This window comes from Terrapene carolina, unplaced genomic scaffold (genome assembly GCF_002925995.2).
Source record: "Terrapene carolina triunguis isolate 2854851 unplaced genomic scaffold, T_m_triunguis-2.0 Scaffold85, whole genome shotgun sequence".
NCBI classification, from domain to species: domain Eukaryota; kingdom Metazoa; phylum Chordata; order Testudines; family Emydidae; genus Terrapene; species Terrapene triunguis.
In genome coordinates this window covers 37,019,076-37,042,380 of record NW_020664436.1, presented here as the reverse complement: position 1 = coordinate 37,042,380, position 23,305 = coordinate 37,019,076, and the positions used below count along the sequence as shown (strand labels likewise).

General features: G+C 42.6%; 1 protein-coding gene across 1 annotated transcript in view; it reads left to right on the top strand.

Annotated features, from left to right (window-relative positions):
* SCAF8 (SR-related CTD associated factor 8) overlaps nucleotides 1-6,839 on the top strand; it is a 99,057-nt gene extending 92,218 nt beyond the window's left edge. Inside the window, exon 17 of the mRNA XM_026649746.1 lies at nucleotides 5,772-6,839. The gene's annotated coding sequence lies outside the window, so the exon portion shown is untranslated. The remainder of the gene's footprint in view (nucleotides 1-5,771) is intronic.
* Nucleotides 6,840-23,305: the final 16,466 nt, after the last annotated feature.

Here is a 23,305-nt window from a genome sequence, read left to right as displayed (position 1 = left end):
CTTGAATAATCAGATCTCAATCCAGACTTTCATCTGTGACGAATTTAAATGATCTTAAAGAAAATCTGTAGGGTGTAAAGTTCAATTTTCATGACTATTTCTGCACAGCTAGGCCACCAGGGAGGCAATTTCTGCACGGCAGCAACAGGAAATGGATTTCCACTGCTGAATGGTGTAACAGGGTGCATGCTACTCACCACTCAGCAGCGCCTCCTCGTGGTTCATCTGGGGAATTAGGTCACCACTGTCCATGCCCCATCCAGCAGACACTCAGCCCATTGCCTCAGTCACTTGCTCTGTAGCCCCTCTCTTGCTGGTCAGGACCCACAGTACCTCTCGTTCATGGCTTAGCCCTCCAGCCAAGTCACCATAGAATCATACATGTATAGGACTGGAAGGGACCTCAAGAGGTCTTCTAATCCAGTCCCCTGCACTCAAGGCAGGACTAAGTGTTATCTAGACCATCCCTGACAGGTGTTTATCATTGGAAGCTTTTAAGAGCAGGTTAGACAGAGATTCCACAACCTCCATAGACAATTTATTCTAGTGGTTAACTACCCTGACAGGAAGTTTGCCCTAATGTCCAATCTAAACCTCCCTTGCTGCAATTTAAGCCCCTTGCTTCTTGTCCTATAGAACAATTTTTCTCCCTCCTTCTTGTATCAACCTTTTATGTACTTGAAAACTATTATCATGTCCCCTCTCAGGCTTCTCTTCTCCAGAAACAATCACCCTCCTCTTCCAGGGTCTCATCCCACAAAGTCTCAGGCAGTCTCCATGTCCACTGTGCTGACTGCACCACTCCCACAGTGGCTGGTAAGGGAACTTAGGCTCACCTTCTACTCCAGGTTCCAATCCAGGAACCCTCAAACCACCAGTTCAGGTCTTTCCATTTCAGACCTTACTGCTCCCTTCCAGGACTGCTTCCTGCCCTGTCTTTCTGAGGCTTCTACGCTCCCCACCTGTTCCTGTCCAGATGAGCTTCATTCTCAATCAGTATTACTGCTCCTTAGCTCCCTAGCTGCTGTGGCTTAAGGCTAATTGGCCTCTCTTGCTGGTGTGGGCTGAATGCCCCATCACAAATGGGAAAGTTGGGGAAGCTGAGGGAATCAAATAGATGAAGAGAAATCAGACTCCAATGAGCAGGTAAAGCAGGGGAGAGGAAGGAAACACTGATAAAGCTGTTAAGCAGAACAACATACTTGCAGACAATGCACATGCATTCATCCTGATGTTTGGCTAAAATCCATCTGACATCTTCAGAGGAAGAATTGTCTGGAAGAATTTCCATTAAGTGACACAAAGTATTCTTTCCCCTGGTGATTAAGTGTGCTGCCTTTATATCCCTCTTAGTTCAGGTAGCAAGAGAACAAGACTAACAGATGAACTCTGGTCTGCCTCATAGCAGTGCTCAGCACTATCACTGCTTCAGTATGCAAGTCTTATTGACTTCATTGGGTGTTTCCACCCCCCAATGATCAATCATCTTGGCCCCCAAGATCATGAGACTGACTTAAAAATCATGAGATGTTTTTAAAATAATACTTTCAGAGTTCTTTTAATTTGCCTTTCATTGCTGAGTCTTTAGGATGCACTCAAGTCATATTTTCTAGCTTTTTTTTGGCACTGTGAGGACTAGAAATTTACTTTTTTAAAAAATGGAAACTCAGATTCTCGTATAAGCACTTGTCGCCAGGAGATGGGACTTTACATAAAATATCAAATAACTTGTGAAACTTGTGATAAAATCACAGGGTTGGCAAAACTGTCCTCCACATAACTGAGGGCAGAATTTGGCCTAATGAGCTTACATAGGTGTAGTTTGGGTTTCAGAGCCAGAACCCTTATTATGGTCGAAGATGCACAAGAAGGAAAAAGGCCACCTTGACTCTGCAATCCCAGGCTGAGTTTGCAGGACTAGCAATTAGAAAATCCTTCTGCGTGTAAATTAAAAACATTTGAATTCAATATTGTTAAGAAACAATAGACATAGACCCCTCCTCTGCACTGCCACTTGCAGAGCCATATTTAAGAGGAGAAAAACACTTCAAGTTAAACAAAGCAATTTTTTAAATGTAGCACATACTGTTCCTTATAACAACTTTGAAACTCTGATTTTCAGTAGTTTTTAATGGGTTCTGAATTTTCTTAATCTTGATCAGTTTCACTCGACTCTAATTGGCAGCTTCTTGTTTGTTTTTTAAATATTCTCCTATAATGTATTTTAGATATTTTAAAAATGCATAGTGATTTTACAGTCCTTTGTTATTAAGTGTTGTGATTAGAATTTCATATTACACTGCAGCTTCCCTTTAAGATGTGAATTTACTTAATGGCATGCCATAACTTCTATTTCATGTTTGGATAGCAATCTTTTATAATACTTTAAATATCAGAATTTTAAAAGAGAAGCGGAGTGGAACGCAAATGTTTCAGAGATCCAAACCCCAGACTTCGCTACTCACAAATAGTTCAGGAAATTTCATTGTCGGTAGTGTGGTAGATGCCACATGAACTTTCACTGGACATATGTTTTAAGTCTCTCAATGGGCTAAAATACTTACAAGCATTAAGATGATTACTACTGTTGCAACATCAGGAGAACTTATGCGTTTGGAGTTTATGTCTACAATTTGTTACTTCAGACTTCTGTATTATGTTGGGTTTTTTAATCAAAATGTTGATGTCACATTCCAGTATATAAATTGACTTTATTTTGCCTTTATTTGTTGAGTCCTAGAAACTTGCTCTTGAATATGACTGGGATGGCAACCTTGCAAATACACCTCTACCCCTATATAACGCGACCCGATATAACACAAATTTGGATATAACGCGGTAAAGCAGCGCTCCGGGGGGGCGGGGCTGCGCACTCCAGCAGATCAAAGCAAGTTCTATATAACGCGGTTTCACCTATAACACAGTAAGATTTTTTGGCTCCCGAGGACAGCGTTATATCGGGGTAGAGGTGTAGTCTAAGAGCTTCAGGAGAGATTTGCATGCATTAGTTAGAACTGCATAACTGAGTTTTGTATATAGCATCAGCCACCACAGAAATGCAGGCTATCTCTGGGGGGAAATGTGACAGGTATTTTAATACTACACAGCAGTTCTGGAACAAGAAGTGAAAGTATCAAGAGTGTTTATGTAAGCATGACATAGTTACCCAAATTGGAATTTGGCCACAATGTTTTGGCTTACACATAAACTGTTTTGCATCTCAGGAATCCATTTGAGGTATAGTACAATCTGGAAACAAGCTCTTTGCCTTTGCACCAGTTCCAGGGCCCCTTTTGACTTTCCTGTATTGCTGGGCCACCCTAACTTAAGAAGCCCTGGGAACCTTCCTTAATGGGCAATGTTCCTCAGTTTGATGAGGGCTCTACAAGAAATGTAATATAGGTTGCTGACCGTCCCAGGCTGTGTTAACTTTCCTGCTGAGTTTTCACAGAATGATGATGTGTAAGACAATTCTTCATTCAGTTCTCCCGTCCTGTCCTGCCCCTTTCCACGTGTGGATTCCTAGTGGAGAGTCCTTTGCTCTACTTATGGTCTATGAACTATTTGCCCACGAAGTAGAATTTTAGTCAGCCCTTGTCGTCCTGCCCTTTTTATAATTGCTGAGAGACCATGTAGTTGAAAACAACCTGATGTTTCTTTCCTAGTTCCTTATTGTTAGGATTTTCACTGAAGAAAGCAGGAAGTATATGTACTCCTCATGCTGTATCATCTGTGTAATGCTGTACATCACAAGTTTCTTCTTGCTGTGAATTTAGTGCAGTACAACCCCTACTTACCAAGTTAAATGAAACTCCTGGTTAACTGAAGGTTGACAATGTCCCCTGGCTTTGTACTGCAGTTTCCACTGGCCTCCAGTTCCCCCAGATCCAAAGCACAGCGACTACAATATTATATATCAGTGTCAGGATACTGTGCAGCGCCATCTCCAGCTCAAGAAAAGACAGAGGAGTTCTGTGGAATTATTCCACTTTTGTGACTTGCTCAAATAACACAAAAACAATATATCACAGGATTAAATGTTGGACAGAGATCTGTTAAGTAATCTGAATTAGGCAGGGAGATTGATCTGTGTCTGTGTTTTTGTTTGTGAGACTGTCCCAGAATACCACAGTCTACTACCACAGAGATTTCATTGAAAGGAGATGTTTAGTAGACTCTGTTGGCTTTTAGCAGTCAGATTTCAGTGCTTTCACAATGGAGGCCTGATTCATGAGTGGAGGCTGGTGCAATGCAAATAATAAATAATACTTGTAATGATAGTGGGAAATTATGTAGAGCTATGTGTTTCAAGGATTTATGTAACTGATTTATGGTAGTACCATTTCTTTTCTTTTTTTTTAATTTTGGTTTTGGAGGTTTTTTTAAGTGGTTTGTATTGAACAATATACTCTGTTTTAGGAGGCAATGGATAGATGTACATTTAGCCCAGATTAATAGCATTATGCAATTATGCAGCACCTTGCATGCATCATAAAAGTAGTTATAAATATGTAAACCTGCTTGAATTATGGCAAATTCATGTGGTCCTACAAAACATGTCTCCTCTGTAATGCTTTACTTTTCAAAAATATTTTAAAAGGGACTTATAGATATTAACTACTTTATTTAAAGAAAACAGTATGGCAAAAACATTTGAATTGCTCTTATAGCACTCTAGTAAAGACGTATTAAGTGAAAACGATAAAGGCAATAATTAAATCAACCAAAGGCCATTTGGATAGCTGCAGTGACGTTACAGGAGTGTTCAGAAAAACAACAGATATCAGTTCTGCAACTTCATTGCATAACTGCTGTATATAAAATATCTTTAAGAAGTTGTCCTTTTTCTAATCTTGCCCAGGTCAATAATGACTGAGAGTCATTACCTTCTGATGACTCTGTAATGGCCTTTGTGAAATAAGTAGGTGGGCTCGGTTAGGATCCCATCACACACTGTCACCGTTGTCACGGTAACCCCCTGGCTAGCATTCTCAATGGAGGCCAATAATTGAATGGAGATGGAGACTGATCTACCCTCTTCACTTGGATAGGTTGCCCTTCCATTATAGAGCAGAAGCTTATTGGTAGGGTGGGGGACCTTTCATTCACCCTCCTCATTTTACACCTGTTCTGTGGATAAAAAGAAAGGGTCACACTTTATAGTAAGAGTATGTTTATAAAGAGTATGTTTATAAAGGGTAATCAGTCAGTATGTTACAGACTTGAGTAGTGTGTTTTAGAGATGATTATAAGTTTCTTGACCTGCTGGACTCTTCAAAATCTAGAACAGCTGATTAGTCATTTATTAAAACATCTATTTATGATTATGAACCCTGAATAAACTATTTAAACTGTACCTTTAATAAAAAGTGCGACCTAAGAAAAACTACAGCATTGTCAATCCAGCCTTTCACCAGCAGTGAATTCACTGTAAAAATAGCAGTTGTTCTTTACCTAAAGAACATTTTATAAGTATTTTTTAAATATTATAATTTGTTGAACAAAATAAGAGAATAGAAAAAAAGAAGAGTTGCTATTGGATTCAGCCCTGGGTAATGCTTTAGGAAATATACAGTATAGAATACATTTCTTCTTTATTGGTATGCTAAGGATAAGAGAGAGATTGAAAACTGCATCACAGATTCCTGATATTTATGAAACAGCTGCTATTGAGTGACATCATCTCTCTTTTTCAGGGTGTTTTTTTTTTTTTTTAATTGGAAACACTCCAATGACCAGTGATGACTAGTTATTGTTCCTTTTGTCAACAGGCAAGATGATGGAGGAAGTTCTGGCAGCTTACCATGTCCCGGGCCCTGGAGAGTTAAATGAGAAGTGCTTCAATGTTCTAATGTGCATCACATCGGATCTTGTTTCTGAAGTGTTAGAAGGAACCCAGCATTACATGTTGTGCACCAGCACACTGTTTCTGATAGAACCCAGGGATGGCAAATTTATATACCAGTATTACCTGTCTGGAGCAGGTTTAATTTTATAAATTAAAACCATAAACTCTATGAGTTTCTAGATGTTATTTATGCTTTTGAGGATGAACTCCTCAGATGAAGAGACAGGCTCTTCTGCAGGACCAGAAGATCACATTGGACTGTAAATTGTAACTAACTCCATTTGTAGCATAGGAATTGAAGGACAGGTTACAAGAAGATCCTTCAGGGTGTGAGAGTTGTTTTGCTTTGAGCTTCAAATTTAAAGTCAAGGTTTTTTTAGCAGTAACCACTTTTACTTAACACTACATGTGCAGTCTTTGTGCAGCTCTCGACTGGTAACTATACCCCAGAGATGTTGGATTCCTGAACATACTTAGGTTTGTGATGAACTTTTAAATTGTCAAAGTTCCATGAAAATTAGAAAGGGAAAGTTCTAGGGCCAATATTTGACGAGACCTGTCCTGTCATTTCCTTTTAGTGTCCGAAGGGGTTGGAAAAAGGGCAAGAAGTGGTAATGAAATACAAAATTACATTGTACTCATTTTTGATAAATGCACTTACCAGAAAAGTGCTTTCTGTCTCATAATCAAAGGGAAGGGGTACACTTGCCCTCTCTAAGCCCTCAAATGAAAGGTCTGCATTTAGGGTCAGACATGTTGATTTAGTCTGCTAACTAGCTATAGAAAAGAAGAAACATGTATATGCCCCACTGTATGTGAAAAGGACATTTTGTCATTCCTCTATTTATTTTTGCTCTATCAAAATTAAAGTGCCAGTTATTTGGAATGCTGTATTCTGTGGTCTCTTGGAATTTGATTAGTGAGAACCGTTTGGCAAGATCATTCCCATTATGGTGTAACTGCATGGTGACCACAGCTATGGACCTGTATAATAAAGATCTAAATTCAAAGTTCTGTTTCTGATCATTTTCTGTCTTTTACAATATGTCCTTAAAAACTTCCAATATATCCTCTTTGGGCCTCCCATCACACATACACAGCTCAATACCCAGGAGCACAAGTAACACATTTTGGTGGCTTACTATTACTGTGGATGTTGATATTAGAAATAACATCATGTATTTTAAGAACCACTTTATTACATAAACTGAGACTAGGCATTAAGGCCTAGATCCTCCAAAGGATGGGGAATTAGGTCCCTAAATACCTTGGAGGATCTGGGCCTTAGCACCTGTTTCCATGAAGAGTGACTCTGCTCCTAGCAGGCCTATCCCTATACAATTCAGTACATCCAAGCAGCAAGATTGAGATTGTTCTCAGTGAGACAGCTCAAGAGCTCCAGGGGACCTTTCATTATCTGTACATGGTTGGAACCATGGTTAATGCTAACTGGGCTTTTCTAAAAAGAGTGTTAGAGCGAGCACGTGAGAGGAAAATATCTGTACATTTTGGATCTGATTTCCCCTTGTGTCATCACTAGCCTGAGAGCCAAGTAAGAGCAAAGTGGTGTAAAATGTTTCCAGATCAGGTTAGTAGCATGTTACATCCACTTTGCTTTGCTCTAAGTGACCATGCAGGCCCAAAGCCTTAGAGAATCAGGCCCTTTAAAATCAAAGAGCCTTGTTTCTACAGAAACATTTGACTAGCATAAAAATCCAGTCTCCATTGATTTCCCAACCGGAAACTACATGTCAGACTTTCTGTGGGGGCAGTTATGGTAGAAATGGAGGGGCCAAATGCCAGGTTGCAGCATAACTCACTCAGGTTTGGCCCAGTTAATGTTGACAGAGCAGTCTCAACCTTTGGGATCTCCTAGACCTGCTCCTCTATTGTTTTTTCCTTGTGTAGTCATTCACACCAGAATGGTAGTGTTTAACATCCCTACTGCATTCACTTTGCACTAGTGTGAATGTCTACACTTGGTGCAGTGTAAGGGAGACTCAGCCTCTCTGACTTTCAAGTGCCTGGTCTCTCAACCTTCACATTGCATTAAGGCTGGCTTTTTGCATTTATTTCATAAGTAGTAAAATTCACCCATTTAATGATGTCATGAGGAGAGATAAAGAACCAAAAAGAAATTCAATCCGTGGAAATTAATCCAACCCTCCCCCCCCCCCCTTAAATTTACTGCTGCAGCTACAGTAGCTGTGGCCCTTTGAATGTAAGAAAAAAGTATTCTGCTGTTAAAAGATCTTGCTCTTTCTGTTTGCATTGTTACCAGACTTTTATGGGGAGGTGCAGAAATGGAAGATCATTACACAGATAAGATTTATGTCTTGTCTGCATACAGATTTTGAACCTGTATAACTATGTGGGTTAAAGGTGTGATTTTTTTTAACCAGTATAGTTATATCAGTGCAGCCCCTAGTGTGTGTGTAGTGATACCAGTATAAAAGTGCCATATAATGGCATAGCTGTGATGGTTCTTGGACCACCAAGGACTGTGAGTTACCTTGTTGCCCCGTACTGCCCGCATGAGGGAGTCTTTCTTGTGGTCGCTGGGTGTCAGCTCCCTAACACCAGCAGCCTTTCAGCCACTCAGGCACTCTTGTCTGGGCTATAACTCATCCTAACTTCACCTTGCAGATTAACAATAGGTGCACCTCAGTCGCCACATCCCTTTGAAGCCTTCCCCTATGGTATCTAGCTCCTGACACTGGCTACTCACAGAAATCCCAGATCCTCTGCACCCAAAGGTGCAGCATACCCCAGTTTACCAGTTTTACCTTAAACTCCTGCTCCTGTAACCACACAGCACTTGTAATAAAACAAAAGTAGGTTTATTAAAGAATAAAGATTTAACTAGAAGTGAGGGAAAATGATGGAAATAACTGGGTACAACACAAAACAAAATCATAAAATGTGAATCTGGATCTACAATTAGTGTTACTTTTCCTATCTAATAAAGTAGGCTTTCCCCCCCAAAGTTCAGTCCATTGCAGGGAAGGCTGGTTTCACATGAGCCAGGATCCAAATGTACATGAAAGCCCCCCTGCTCTTGAAGCACTTTTCCTCAATGAATGAATCCAGAGTGCCTTTCCCTATACTCTGTTATAATGAAACAGTCTTTTGTCTTTCTTCATAGCCAAGGTGATCTCCTGCCTGCTGTAATGATCCTTTTCGCCTCCAAGTGGTTTGGATTGTTTGCCATTGTCTTTGATGGATTTCCATTGACTGCTCTGTGATGTGGCAAGAGTACACAATAGGAACTTGCATTACCTTGCTGGCTGACTAGGGACAGGTGACGATTACCTCTTCCTTGAATGGGTCATCACTGAAGCCTGGTCTACACTAGAAAATTAGGTCGGTTTAACACGTTGGTTAGGGGTGTGAAAAATCCACATGCCTGAGTGGCATAGTTAAGCTGACCTAAGACCCCATGAAGGGTATGTCTGCATTATGAAATTAGGTCGATTTTATAAAAGTCAATCTTTAGAAAGCGATTTTATACAGTCAATTATGTATGTCCCACTAAGCGCAGAAGGTTGGCGGAGTGCATCCTCAATACCGTGGCTAGCATCGACTCACGGAGCGGTGCACTGTGGGTAGCTATCCCACAGTCCCCGCTGCCCATTGGAATTCTGGGTTAAGCTCCCAATGCCTGATGCGACAAAAACATTGTCGCAGGTGGTTTTGGGTACATGTCGTCAGTCTCCCCTCCCTCCCTCCCTCCTTGAAAGCAACGGCAGGCAATCATTTCGCGCCTTTTTTCCTGGGTTACCCGTGCAGATGCCTTAGCACGGCAAGCATGGAGCCCGCTCAGCTCAGCGCTGCTGTTGTGAGCATTGTAAACACCTCACGCATTATCCTGCAGTATGTGCAGAACCTGGCTAGGAGCCACCAGCACGATGACGATTGTGAGGAGGACATGGACACAGACGTTCCTGAAAGCACGGGATGTGGCAATTGGGACATCATAGCAGCAGTGGAGCAGGTTGATACAGTGGAACACTGATTCTGGGCCCAGCAAACAAGCACAGACTGGTGGGACCGCATAGTGCTGCAGGTATGGGATGATTCCCAGTGTCTGCAAAACTTTCGCATGCATCAGGCCACAAATCTACCGTGGGGGCTGCTGTGATCCAAGTAGCCAAGGCAATCAGTGACCTTCTGCTAACAAAGGTAGTGAGTCTGGGAAATGTGCAGGTCATAGTGGATGGCTTTGCTGCAATGGGGTTCCCTAACTGTGGTGGGGCGATAGATGGAACGTATATCCCTATCTTGGCACTGGACCACCTTGCCAACCAGTACATAAACTGCAAGGGGTACTTCTCAATGGTGCTGCAAGAACTGGTGGATCACAAGGGACGTTTCACCAACATCAACGTGGGATGGTCGGGTAAGGTGCATGACGCTCGCATCTTTAGGAACTCCGGGCTGTTTGAACAGCTGCAAGAAGGAACTTTCTTCCCAGACCAGAAAATTACCATTGGGGATGTTGAAATGCCAATAGTTATCCTTGGGGACCCAGTCTACCCCTTGCTCCCATGGCTCATGAAGCCATACACAGGCAGCCTGGACAGTAGTAAGGAACAGTTCAACTATAGGCTGAGCAAGTGCAGAATGGTGGTAGAATGTGCCTTTGGACATGTAAAAGCTCGCTGGTGCTGTTTGCTGACAAGGTTAGACCTCAGAGCAACCAATATTCCCATTGTTACTGCTGCTTGCTGTGTGCTCCATAATATCTGTGAGAGTAAGGGGGAGACGTTTATGGGGGGGTGGGAAGTTGAGGCAAATCACCTGGTGACCAATTTTGAACAGGCAGACACCAGGGCGATTAGAAGAGCATAGCTAGGCACACTGCTCATCAGAGAGGCTTTGAAAAACAGTTTCATGACTGGCCAGGCTACGGTGTGACAGTTGTGTGTTTCTCCTTGATGCAAAACTGCCCCCTTTGTTGAATGCACTTCCCTGTAAGCCAATCCCCCTCCCCCCTTAGACCACAGCTGGCAAAGGAAATAAAGTCCCTATTGTTTTGAATCCATGCATTCTTTATTTATTAAAAAAAATGTGAGATCACTGACAAGGTAGCCCGGGTGGGGAAGGAGGGAAGGACAAGGCCACATTGCTTATTGTAGCCACACTACAAATCAAAGCTGTTTGATTGACAGCCTTCTGTTGCTTAGGCCATCCTCTGGAGTGGAGTGGTTGGGTGCCCGGAGCCTCCCACCCCCCGCGTTCTTGGGAATCTGGGTGAGAATATGGAACTTGGGGAGGAGGGCAGGCGGTTATCCAGTGGATGAAGCGGCGGTCTGTGCTCTTGTTGCCTTTCCTGCAGCTCCACTAGACGCCTGATCATGTCCGTTTGCTCCCCCATTAGCCTCAGCATCTCTTCCTGCGTGTTCTGATCACGCTCACTGAATGCTTTCCTGGCCTCTGCCACCATGCCCTGTCAGTGCGGGAGGACTGCATGAGCTTGGAAAACATGTCATCACGAGTGCGTTTTTTTCGACTTCTAATGTGCGATAACCTCAGGGACGGAGTTGATATGTGGAGCATAGAAACATTTGCACCTGCAGGGGGGATAAAAAGCAAGAGTAAAATTTAAGAAGATACGTTTCTGAGAACAAAAGGGAAACTCTTTCACAGTGAATCAAGCAATTCACAGCAGACAGCACATGTGCTTTAGGTACAAGGTCGCATTTTGCCTTTTATATTGAGCATCTGCTGGTATGGTGACACATCATACACAGCTGGGCAACAGAATGTCGTTTCCAGGCAGCCATGGTAAGCCAAAGGGTACACGGGGTTGGCTTCTTCTGCCTTTATAACATGTGGGAATGGTTTAAAACTGCAGCACCCTCCTTTCCCATAGCAAGCAATGCTGGTTGGGTTTGCCGTTTAAAAGGAGGGGCTGCGATTTTGGGGTGGATGTGCAGCACACCTCTTCCCCCACGGCGTGACTATTCTCTGGGATGATCCCTTTTAGCCAAGCGCAAACAGCCCAGCATGAACGGGGTCCTTTTACTGTTCCCTTATTTCAATCAGGTGACCATGAATGATATCACTCATCTGAGGCTGACACAGAAAGATGAAGACCGAATGTTGCATGAATGCGACCAAAACCCAGGACCATTTGCTGCCATGCTTTGTGCTGCAATCATTCCAGACTACTTGCTACTGGCTTGGCGTGGTAAAGTGTCCGACCATGGAGGACAAAATAAGGCAGCCCTCCCCGAAACCTTCTGCAAAGGCTTTCAGAGTACCTCCAAGAGAGCTTCATGGAGATGTCCCTGGAGGATTCCTGCTCCATCCCCAGATACATTAACAGACTTTTCCAGTCCTGGTCACGAATGCATCCCAAGTCTTCAGGGAAAATCAAACATTAAACACACTTGCTTTTAACCCCTGTAGTGTAGTTACAAATGTGCACTCATGAGAGGTGCCTTCTCCGCCTTCAGGGTCCGGGAACCTGCCTTGGGAGGGTATTGGCTCCAGGGTGATGAAAAGGTCTTGGCTGCCACGGAGAATGGATTCTCCACTTGCCTGCTGCACATTTTCCTCCTCCTCCTCATCCACAATATCCTCCTCCATGTTGCGTGAGACTCCCCCCTTGCAGGTGTCCACGGACAATGGTGGGGTACTGGTAGGGTCCCCCCCTAGAATGGCATGCAGCTGATCATAGAAGCGGTATGTATGGAGCTCTAACGCAGAGTGACTGTTTGCCTCCTTTGTCTTGTTGTAGGCTTGCCTGAGCTCCTTAACTTTCACGTGCCACTGCTGTGTGTCCCTGATGTAGCCTCTCTCCACCATGCCCTGTGCGATTTTTACATATATATTAGCATTTTTTCTGCTGGATCGGAGTTCTGCCTGCACAGATTCTTCGCCCCATACAGCAATCAGATCCAGTGTCTCCCGTTCGCTCCATGCTGGAGCTCATTTGCGATTCTGGGGGGACTGCATGGTCACCTGTGCTGCTGAGCTCGCTATGCTGACCAAACAGGAAATGAAATTCAAAAGTTCCCGGGACTCTTCCTGTGTACCTGGCTAGTGCATCGGAGTTGAAAGTGCTGTCCAGAGCGATCACATTGGAGCACTTTGGGATAGCTCCCGGCGGCCAATACCAACGAATTGCACAACACTGCATTTGCACTACCCCATATTCGACACAAGAAGGTCGATTTTAGTGCTACTCCCCTCGTCGGGGAGGAGTACATTTTAAAAACCCTTTAGGTCAACGGAACGGGTTGGTTGTGTAGCCTCATTGCTTATAAAATCGACCTAACGCGGCTAAATTCCACATAACCTCGTAGTGTAGATCAGCCCAAAAACAGCTCTAGGTCAGTGGAAGAATTCTTCCATCAATCTAGCTATCGCCTCTCGGGGAAGTGGATTACCTACACCAGTGGGAGAACCCCTCCCTTCAGTGTAGGTAATGTCTACTCTGAAGTGCTACAACACAGCATGCTGCCCTGCTGTAGTGTTTTAAGTGTGAACATACCCTGAGACATGTTATCTCCTGGTGATTAATTTCTACTATGAGCCAATAAAGCTACTTTCAATATAAATATATTATTCCTTAAATAGGACGTGTGCATGCATCTCAAAGTGCTTATGAATCTTAACAAGTTACAAGCTTTCTGTAGATACCTTTCATGTTTTTCGTTATGGATAAATATCCTGTTAGACATGGCTTTGGTCAGTGAGTTTGTCAGGTCTGAGGTGAGCGTTGTTTGCAAAGAACAGGGGACCCTTTGCCAAGGGGGTCTCTTGGTCACAATAGCTTATTCCCCTTCCCATAAAGGAATAAGCTACACCACTATGAGCAATTTTATAGTAGTATATACTATACTGGGGAGTTGCACCACTTTAACAGCACCAGTGTAGTTAAGGCAATGCAACTTTCGAGGGAAGACAAGGCCTCAGCTATAACTGTGGCATAAAAGGCCTATATGTGTGAGCAATTGAAGCCATCAGAATTGTAGGACTGTTGTCAAACATGATCATGACATAACTCGTATTCGAGTGTCAAAACATAAATGCCGCAGAAGTACGGCCTACCTCAGCAAAGCTGACAAACCACTTTTGTTCATGCTGTAGCATGCTGTGCCATATGCCTGGGTGTTCTATTAGAAGTCGTTTTCTGAAAAGAAGATGCCTAACTGTGGCCCCATCTGTTGAAGGAATGAATTAAAAAAACAAGAAAATCCCATGGCACTCTAATAAGGGCAGAGGTTGGAGCTTTTTGTTCCCTGGATGAATCTCCTTTTCAGAGGTGTCTACGCCCTTCGCCTCAGCAGCTGCACAAGGACCTCTTTGTCAATGGGCATGAATATTTAAAGGGCTCCACTGCCTTCCTCTCTTCAATCAGTTTCAAAGGAAAGTTTCAAAAGTCATTGTTCTCTGATGACTTTAAACATTTTGATGCATGATAGAGGTAGCTTTATACACGGTATTAGCTGACTTTGACAAGTTGAATTAATTCAATATTTGCACAATTAGAACAAATACTTAATGTGGATTTGTGTGGTTTAGTTGGCAAAACACTGGCTTCTCAAACTGATTTCCAGTATGAAGTTCACATTAAATAAGTTAGTCTTGAGTAAATTCCTTAGCAGACAATAATGCATCTCAAGAAGAAGAACATCCGTTTTGGCATAATTTTACCCCAGACCTGAAATAGTAGGTACACAGACAGCTCTTTTATCCAGTGTTGTTTGGGTATTAGACTTTTTGTTCTCATACAAAGAGTGAGCCCCCTTCATGTCACAGCAGGGGTTTTGGTGGTAAAATATAAGGAGTTTCCATTGCAGCTAACTACACCAAACTGAATGTTTGGCTGGAGTTCTGTACCTATTGCCCGTCTCCAAACCGTCAAACATACCCACCTATTTCCACAATTACATATCACACTTTAGATTGTTAAAGGCTTTAAATTGACTTTCTTTTGAAATATATATTTGAGCAAGCAGCATTGCCGAGCCATGTAATTAATATAGGGGAAAACCTCAACAGTTGACCCATAATGTGGTGGCTAAATTGTTGTTTATTTGCTGCTTGTCACACAAAGAAGGAAGCCAAAGGTTACGAGAAATAAATTATCAAGGTTGTGTACAATTATATATTTTTACATTTAAAAATTACTATTGCAACTTTCATCCAAGACTCTCAAACTGCTTTGCAAACATTAAATAATGGAGTCACACAAAATCCCCATGAGGTAGGTATCATTATCCCCAATGGGTAGATAGGCAAACTGAGTCAAAGGAGAGCTAAGTGATTTCTCTAATATCCCACAATAAATCAGGCGCTGAGGTGGCATCCAGGCCACCTACACCTATGCTCAAAAAATCCAAAGACAATAGATATTTGATATTATTTTGTTTTATTTATCAAACAGAACACCTGTAAAAATACCCACTTCCAAGGAGGTTTTCTTCACACAGTATTTTTCTCACCATTGTACTTTTTCTTTTAAATAAAGGAATCCTCTCCATAGAGTTTAGTTCCTTCCCCACCTCCCAAGTAATAGCAGGTTCTGCTAGCCCACAGAATCATAGAAATGTAGGTCTGGAAGTGACCTCGGTAGGTCAACTAGTCCAGTCCCCTGCACTGAGGCAGGACCAAAATCATCTCTGGCAGGTGTTTGTCTAACTGTTCTTAAAATCCTCCAAAGACAGAGATTCCAACACTTACCTAGGTAATTTGATCCAGTGTTTAACTACCTGTACAGTTAGGAATACTTTATATTTACCATGTGGTAACTATAACTCCTTCCCAGAAACATCTGGGAGCTATCGTTTTCATTCCTCACTATTTGGCAGCTCCTGGCCAATTACTATACATTTATCAGATCCTTTTCCTGTTTGGCACATTCAGACCAACCCCTCCCTAACCAATAAATGAGGTTGTTGCGACCATGGCCCCTTTTAAGCCAGTCATTGCTGGTGAATGGGAAAGGAGAAAGCACTTTCAAGCTGCAGGATGGAAGGAAAAAGAATGTTCCTGGTGCAGCATTGGAATTTGCACAAGGAGCTTCATGCATTCCCTAAATGTGTATATGCAGTGACTCCAACCCTCAGGTGCCTGAGTGCAGCATAAAGAGAAATTCAACATTACCTGCACATCATCAGTTAATTCCCAAGATCTTGTTACTCCTCTTTCCCACCCCAGTTGAGAAGTAAAAGCACAACTGAAACAAGGCCTGAGAGATGGACAAAATGTTTTTTTGTGGGAAGGAGACTGAAGAGCCTATGGTAAAAGCGATTGGCATAATTTGTGAAGAATTTCCCAAAGTGACTATTTAACTGAAAAGAAGAAAGGTGGCTTGGCACTAACCAAAACCTACATTAAAACAACAAGCTGCCAAAGTCAGAAAGCTGCAGAGAAGCAGAGTAACTCGAAGATCCACCCGTTACTATAGGTCCACTTTTGAAGGGTGCTGTTTATGGCCAGAAGAGCAGTATTTTCTATTTTTTTCTATTAACATTTTTATTGTAATTTATTAGCGGCAGCAGTAGACTCAGCAAAAACTAACCCTTGCAATCCAACTAAGCAGTGTTCTCAGCTTCTAGTCCATGGGAAACAGTAACTTTGGCAGTAACTTTAATGACTGTAATTGAACGTAAAGATACAGGGAAATTGTTCTTGCTGACTGTCAGATCTACACTCTTCATAATGGTAAACCAATTATCTGCTCAGATCCCTTCCGAGAGAAGGGATGCAATGGTTAGTTCATGGCTCTCTACAACTCATTTAATATTAGATGATCTTCCAAGCACTGTAGGGAAGCAAAACTTTTCCTGTCTGTTCATTAGACACAGCTATTGGGCACCCATCACAATAATAACGAGCTCCAATGGATGGAAGGTGAAGCTAGACATATTCAAACTGGAAATTTGATACAAATTTTGAATAGTCAGGGTAATTAACCACTGGAACAACTTATCTAGGGATGTGATAGATTCTCTATCACTTGAAGTCTTTAAAATCAAGATTAGATGCCTATCTAAAAGATATGGTCTAACTCAGTCAGAAGTTATGGGATTGATACAGGAGACAGTTAGTGAAATCCTATGAAGGAGATCAGACTAGCTTATCATAATGATCCCATCTGGCCTAAAAATCTGTTCATTTAATATCAGAACCCTTTACAATGGCCACAATTAGAATTTTGTCAATTACTGCTTACAAGTAACAGTGTTTTGTATTTATACTAAGTAGGTGAGGGGTATAGCAGGTATAGACCTGCAAATACAATAGTAATGTTATTTGAAATGGCACAATGATAAAGGCTTTAATTGCATCTACTGTGTATCATTACAATGATAACAATTTCCCTGGAAATAGGAGACATATGGTCTACATCACCCACATCATCCAGTAAAATCCACCAAGAGAAAAAAAACTCAACCTGGGAAATATCACCAAAACCAGGTTGGATTGGAAAGAGGCCCGTTTTTAGATAGTTCAGTTACTCAGTTCTGCAAGATATGTTTTGTTTAATAAAATATTCAAGGCTTGAAACCAATCTCATTCCAGCCGGGCCAGGCAGCCAGTGGAGTGGATCTGCAGGCACAGTATTGTTTACTGGGTGCATAGGCAGGCTTCAAGGTTGTGGGCCTCAGTGGTGAAGCAGGCCTGAGGTGGCATGGCAGGAAGGGCATGTTATAAGACCAGCTGATGCTCCTTCTGTATACCATAGTGGCCCAGGAGCAGGCATTATATATGATCTCAGGGAAATGATTTGGGAATGTGTAAAGGGGTGCACTTAATGCTGAAAGCTAAGAGGGACTTTGGGCAGATCCTGGAACTTTTCCCAGGAGAAAAATTATTTGGTACATGTTGCAATGCAGGGTGCGGTGAAGAGCTGTGCAGCCCCCATGGGGTGGCAAGGCTAGGAGGTGTGCGAATAGGGAGGTGCCCAAATGCATAGGTGACGTGGGGGGGTTGGTAAACTCTCATACGGACATAGCATACGGGGCACCAGAGTTATTCAGGGAGGATGGAATCCACCTATCAGAGCTGATAATGTTTTTAGATGATATTAAAGAAGACATCAGTAGATGTCTGGGAACCCAGCTAGGTGTGGGGCAGGGGGGATGGGGGCAGCCAGGCTAATCTCTGGCCCCTCCTTGTGGCAGATGTCTGATGCAGGTACTCTGTAGGGAATGGGTATGGTGACCAGATAAAATGGAGTGGGAAAGGAGTTAATGGAGGTATTCTTTAAAGGAGCAGAAATGGGTGGGTCTGAGGCTCCTATGATTGGAATGACAAGGAGTCAAACTCCCCTTCTCCCCCCCCCCATAACCCATTTTAACCTTCATCTGAGTAGGTGGGTGGCAAGGTCCCATCAGCAGTTTGGCTGGGGACCAGGATGGGTAAGGGGGATAACTACTTTTTGAGTACAATCTTTCAACCCGTTGTGCAACCACCTTATAGTAATTTCATCTAGACACAGTTTGCTTGTGAGAATGTCAGACTAAAATCAAGATATATCATATCTACTACTTCCCCCTCCCCCCACCCACTAGGCCAGTAACCCTATCAAAGAAGGAAGTTAAGTTGATTTGGCATGATTTGTTTTGGACAAATCCATGCTGGCTATTCCTTATAACCCTATAATCCTCCTGGTGATTACAAATTAATTGTTTAATAATTTATGCCAGTATCTTTCCAGGTATCAAGATTAGGCGGATTTATCTATAATTCCCTGGGTTCTCTTTGTTCCCCTTTTCAAAGATAGGTTCTATGTTTGCCCTTCTCCAGTCTTCTGGGACTTCACTCATCCTCCAGGAGTTCTCCAAAGATATTACGCTAACAGTGCTGAGATTGCTTCAGCTTGTTTCCTAAGTACCCTAGGGTGAATTTCATCAGGCCCTGCCACCTTGAATATATCTAACAAATCTAAATGCTCTTTAACCTTATTTTCTCAATTTTGGCTTATGTTCCTTCCCCCTTGTTGTTAATATTAATTGTGTTGAGTATCTGGTTACCATTAGTTTTTTTATGGAAGACTGATGCAAAATAGTCATTAAACACTTCAGCCTTTATGCAGTTCTCAAGTCCCATGTGATCTTTCATGGTGCTAATACCTCCTGTAAGACATTAAACACCTCAATTTCCATTAACTTGGATAGGCATTGGGACAGAGAACCTTGTAGAAATGAGCCTTCTGTAGAACCTAATCACAAACTTAGATATACAGGACCTGATTGTCATTAACATCTGTTTTAAGACCTCTTTATGTGGCCAGAACAATGTAAAGAGACCTGAGCATAAATGAGACTCAGTTTTTAAAAGAGTACCATGAACTGTAAATGAAAGATTATACCAGGGGTCAGCAACCTTTCAGAAGTGGTGTGTCGAGTCTTCATTTATTCACTCTAATTTAAGGTTTCGCGTGCCAGTAATACATTTTAATGTTTTTAGAAGGTCTCTTTAGTTGTATATTATAGACTTATAGAAACTATTGTTGTATGTAAAGTAAATAAGGTTTTTTAAAATGTTTAAGAAGCTTCATTTAAAATTAAATTAAAATGCAGAGCCCCCCCGGACCGGTGGTCAGGACCCGGGCAGCGTGAGTGCCACTGAAAATCAGCTCGAGTGCCGCCTTCGGCCCGCGTGCCATAGGTTGTCTACCCCTGGATTATATGGACAATATGTTTCTCTAGTTTTTTCAGTGTGTTTATTTTGCACGTTTGGCAGTGCTCCTTGTATGGACAGTTTCACCATTTCCCCTGTACATTCAGTTAGTTTCCCCTTTTGTTTGTGTGTGTCTTCTAATGAGAAACATTTTTAATATTATGACAATATTATTGTAGGAGGTCTACAAAATATTTGGCAGGAGGACTCAGGAGCAGGTGTAGCAGCTGAATCTAGATTTAATTCATTTTTCTAAAGTGACAATATTTCAAGTTTGATGTCACTTAAAGATGTTCTGTTTCCTTAATTTGTAGTGCATTTAACTCGTTACTTATTCTCTTTTAGCAAGGACAGAGCTATATTTACTCAGCTGTTAAATTAATGAATCTCTGAGCAAAGATTCATTCATTCATACTGCAGGGCCATTTCTTAGACAATTTTACAGAGATCTTCTACAGTGAGCCTTGTACCTATTGCTAGAGGACCCCTCCTCCCCGCAAGCCTAAGGGGAGGATCTACAAGACCCAGAAACCAACTAAGTTCAGGGGACAACTAATGTAAAAACAGGGATAGTGAGCCTTGTAGCAAGGAATTCATCATCACCTTTACCTGGGCCCACCATCACATCAGAATATTAATTCTCATTTACTAAACACTACAACTTATTATAGTCAGTTAAAAGGGCAGTTTGCTGGTTTTTAAATAGTTCCAACTGTTGAATTCTAGTAGCGATGACATTTCTTTTTATCCACAGGCATAGTGGTCAGGAGGAGGAGAGAAAGTAATAGAAGTTAGTCACATAACTTAACACACTATTGGAAGGCAGTCAGATACTATGGTGATGAGGGCAGTATAATAACCTGAATAGAATAAAAGGATGAACTGCATTTCAGCGCCTAGCTATCACTGTACAGAACATACAGACCTGGTTCCTGTACTAACAAGCTGATAGACAAAGGGCCTAAGAATCCAAACCTGGACAACAATTAACCCAAAAGCACCATGTAACAACAGTGTTGAAATGCAGGGTTGTGTACAATAGCTTTTCTTGAAATGTTTTTGTGTTTCTTGCATTTCATGAATCCTTAGGGGAAAATTTAGTTGAAAATTCTCAGCTGGTTCCTATTGGCTTGTAGAGGTCTGGACTCACCCCTGAGGCGCCTCCTACTGGTCATCCAGGGAATTAGCTCACCAGCCTCTGGAGCACCCTCTGCAGACCAGTGATCCACCTTGTCCTCTGCTGGCACCCATGTCCCTCCCAGGACCCAGTGCCCCTATTACTGGGATGCTGCCCCCTGGCAGTACTGCACAGATCTGGGTCTCCCCTCCCTGGGGAACCCCCACCCACTATCCCCACCTTGCCTCAGCACTAGGCCACTGCCAGTCACCAACTAGCTCCAGCTCCCTGGGGCAGACTGCAGTATAGGCCACTCATCACTGGCAAGGGGGGTTTGGACCTGCTGCCTTGGCTGCCCTCTGCAACCCCCAGTACCCCTTGGCCTAATACTAGGCTGCAGCCTGGGGCTCCCCAGCCTTTCCCCAGCCCTGCTCTACTCAGGTACGCTTTGTCTAGTTCCCTACAGCCAGGCCCTTCTCTCTCTGCACTCAGAGAGAGACTCTAGCTTGAGCTCCTGGCTCCCTGCCTTTATAGGGCCTGCTGAGTCTGTTTGGGGCGTGGCCCCAGCTGCAGCCACTTCCCCCAATCAGCCCAGTAGCTGCTTGCTCCCTGGGCTATCTCAGGCCCTTCCAGGCAGGAGCAGGTGTCCACCCTGCTACATGGCTCCACATGGTAAACTAGGTTTTGCAACAGAACAAGAGATCTATTTGGCTACTGGTTATTTAGGTTTATTAGTCTTCCAGTAAAAACCAACAGAAACCAATAAAAAACAATAAAGACCCAGTTGAAGAATGGAACCTACTTGAACCACACAAGGAATCATAGCACCTAGACAGGATTATTGCCCTTCAGCTTTTGGAGAAAGGCCTTGCAGAGGAGTCAAAGCCAAAATACCATGTTTGCATGGGTTGACTCAATATTGATCTTCCCTTCCACCCATGTTCTGATTCTATTTGTGCATAGGTGAGGGTCAAACCATGCTCTGAGTCAGAGCAGGCAATGGAGTAGACATGAATATACAGTTGTGTTCCATTAAAACTCTCACGAGTATTGCTGATCCTGGGAAGTCTGATTAGCAGAGCCCTAGCCACCAGTGTCTGGTAATCCTGTATAAATCCCTTGAGGGCAATCAAATGTAGAGTGTCAGTCTGAGGTTGAGAGCCCAGCCCTGTGTGTGGTAAGCTTTGGTCTTTGCCATATACTCAGGTTAGTCTTTAATAGCCATCTGTCTTCATCTTCCAGCAGTCTGGGGAGGAATAGTTGAGGTTTGAGCTCCAGGAGCAAACCAAAGAAATTATTTCAGCCCTTGAATAAAATCTTGCTTTGACAGCTGCTGAACTGTGGAACTTGAGGAGCCTGGACTATGCAACTTTGGATTTATGCTGAATAGAGCCTTGTAATAAAGTTTTACTTCCCTCTTAGGTTTCAGGTATTTCATGTAATAATTGGGAGGTTTAGAAATATGCCTAAAATCGAATGTAGTTTCCTTTCCGTTCCCAATCCCATTGCCACTAAATTCACCATTCTCTGTACTTCCGATAATTCGGAGTCTTTCCAATCCAGCTGTATTCTGCAGGGTATACAGCCTGTTAAACAGTTGAAATTTTGCTTTGGAACATTATTTGTTAAATATCACACTCAGACTCCAAATCTGAGTTGTTCAGCTTTATGTAGTTTTTGGATGGGAACCTCCATTGTGACTGGTTCAAAAGATAATACTTGGACATTATGTAGCACCTTTCATCTGCACTTCCCAGAAGACTTTACAAGGTCACTTCTGCCTATCCTGTCTATGTGGGGAGAGAGGGAAAGATGCAAGAGGCCTTCCCTTCCTAATTGCAACCCCTATGCAAACATCAGTCTTTGCTGTCACAATTCCTGCACATAGGGTAACAATCCTACTTAGCACCACAGGGTGTGCAAGAAAGGGGTGCAGGCTATGCCTTCCTAAGGGTCTTGTAAAGAATCAAGGGAGTAATGCAGCATTACTTTGCCATTGCTGCTGAGAATTCCAGCCATGCAGTTTCTTAGGAAGCATTAATGAGTTGCCCTGATGAAGACGAAGATGAAGGGTTGCCTTCATCACGGTCCAGTTACTTGTGGCCAAGCAAACTTATATATTCAAAATATCCGTTTAGGTTTAGTCAAGACTGAATAATGTATTGCACTCCTTGGGAGTCCTGGATGAAAAATAAGTCTCAAGAGAGTTTGCCTGCTATGCAAAAGCTATACATAGACATAAATCTTGTTCTTTCCCTTTAAAGGAACATGACATCTTTCTCTTGGCTCATGCAACGATGGTGCATTTCCCCTCCCACTGTCAATCTTTTTAGTCCTTTCAGCACCAAATTTGCTGAGGACTTGTTTGGTTTCCCTAAATTTTTCCATGTTGTTCTTCAGTGGTGGTTTTCTGTGGTTGTTGAGAGAATTAAGGGGTGTGTGTTGGGGGGGGGGTCCAGCAGCGTTCAGTAATGGTTCACTTTTATAGCTTAGCTGGACACTTTCTGAATTCATTTTGTCTGTGACTCCTGCAGCTGATTGTTGCTACCTCATAGATTCTGCACTCCAGTGAGCCAGAAAACTAACAGGTTTCTACATTGTGTGAAATTGTGATTTCTTTGCACTAGAGGGAGCTCTTTTCAAATCTTACCATTCGCTCAGTTCATTTAGTCCTGACAAAGGTCTATTTTAAAATA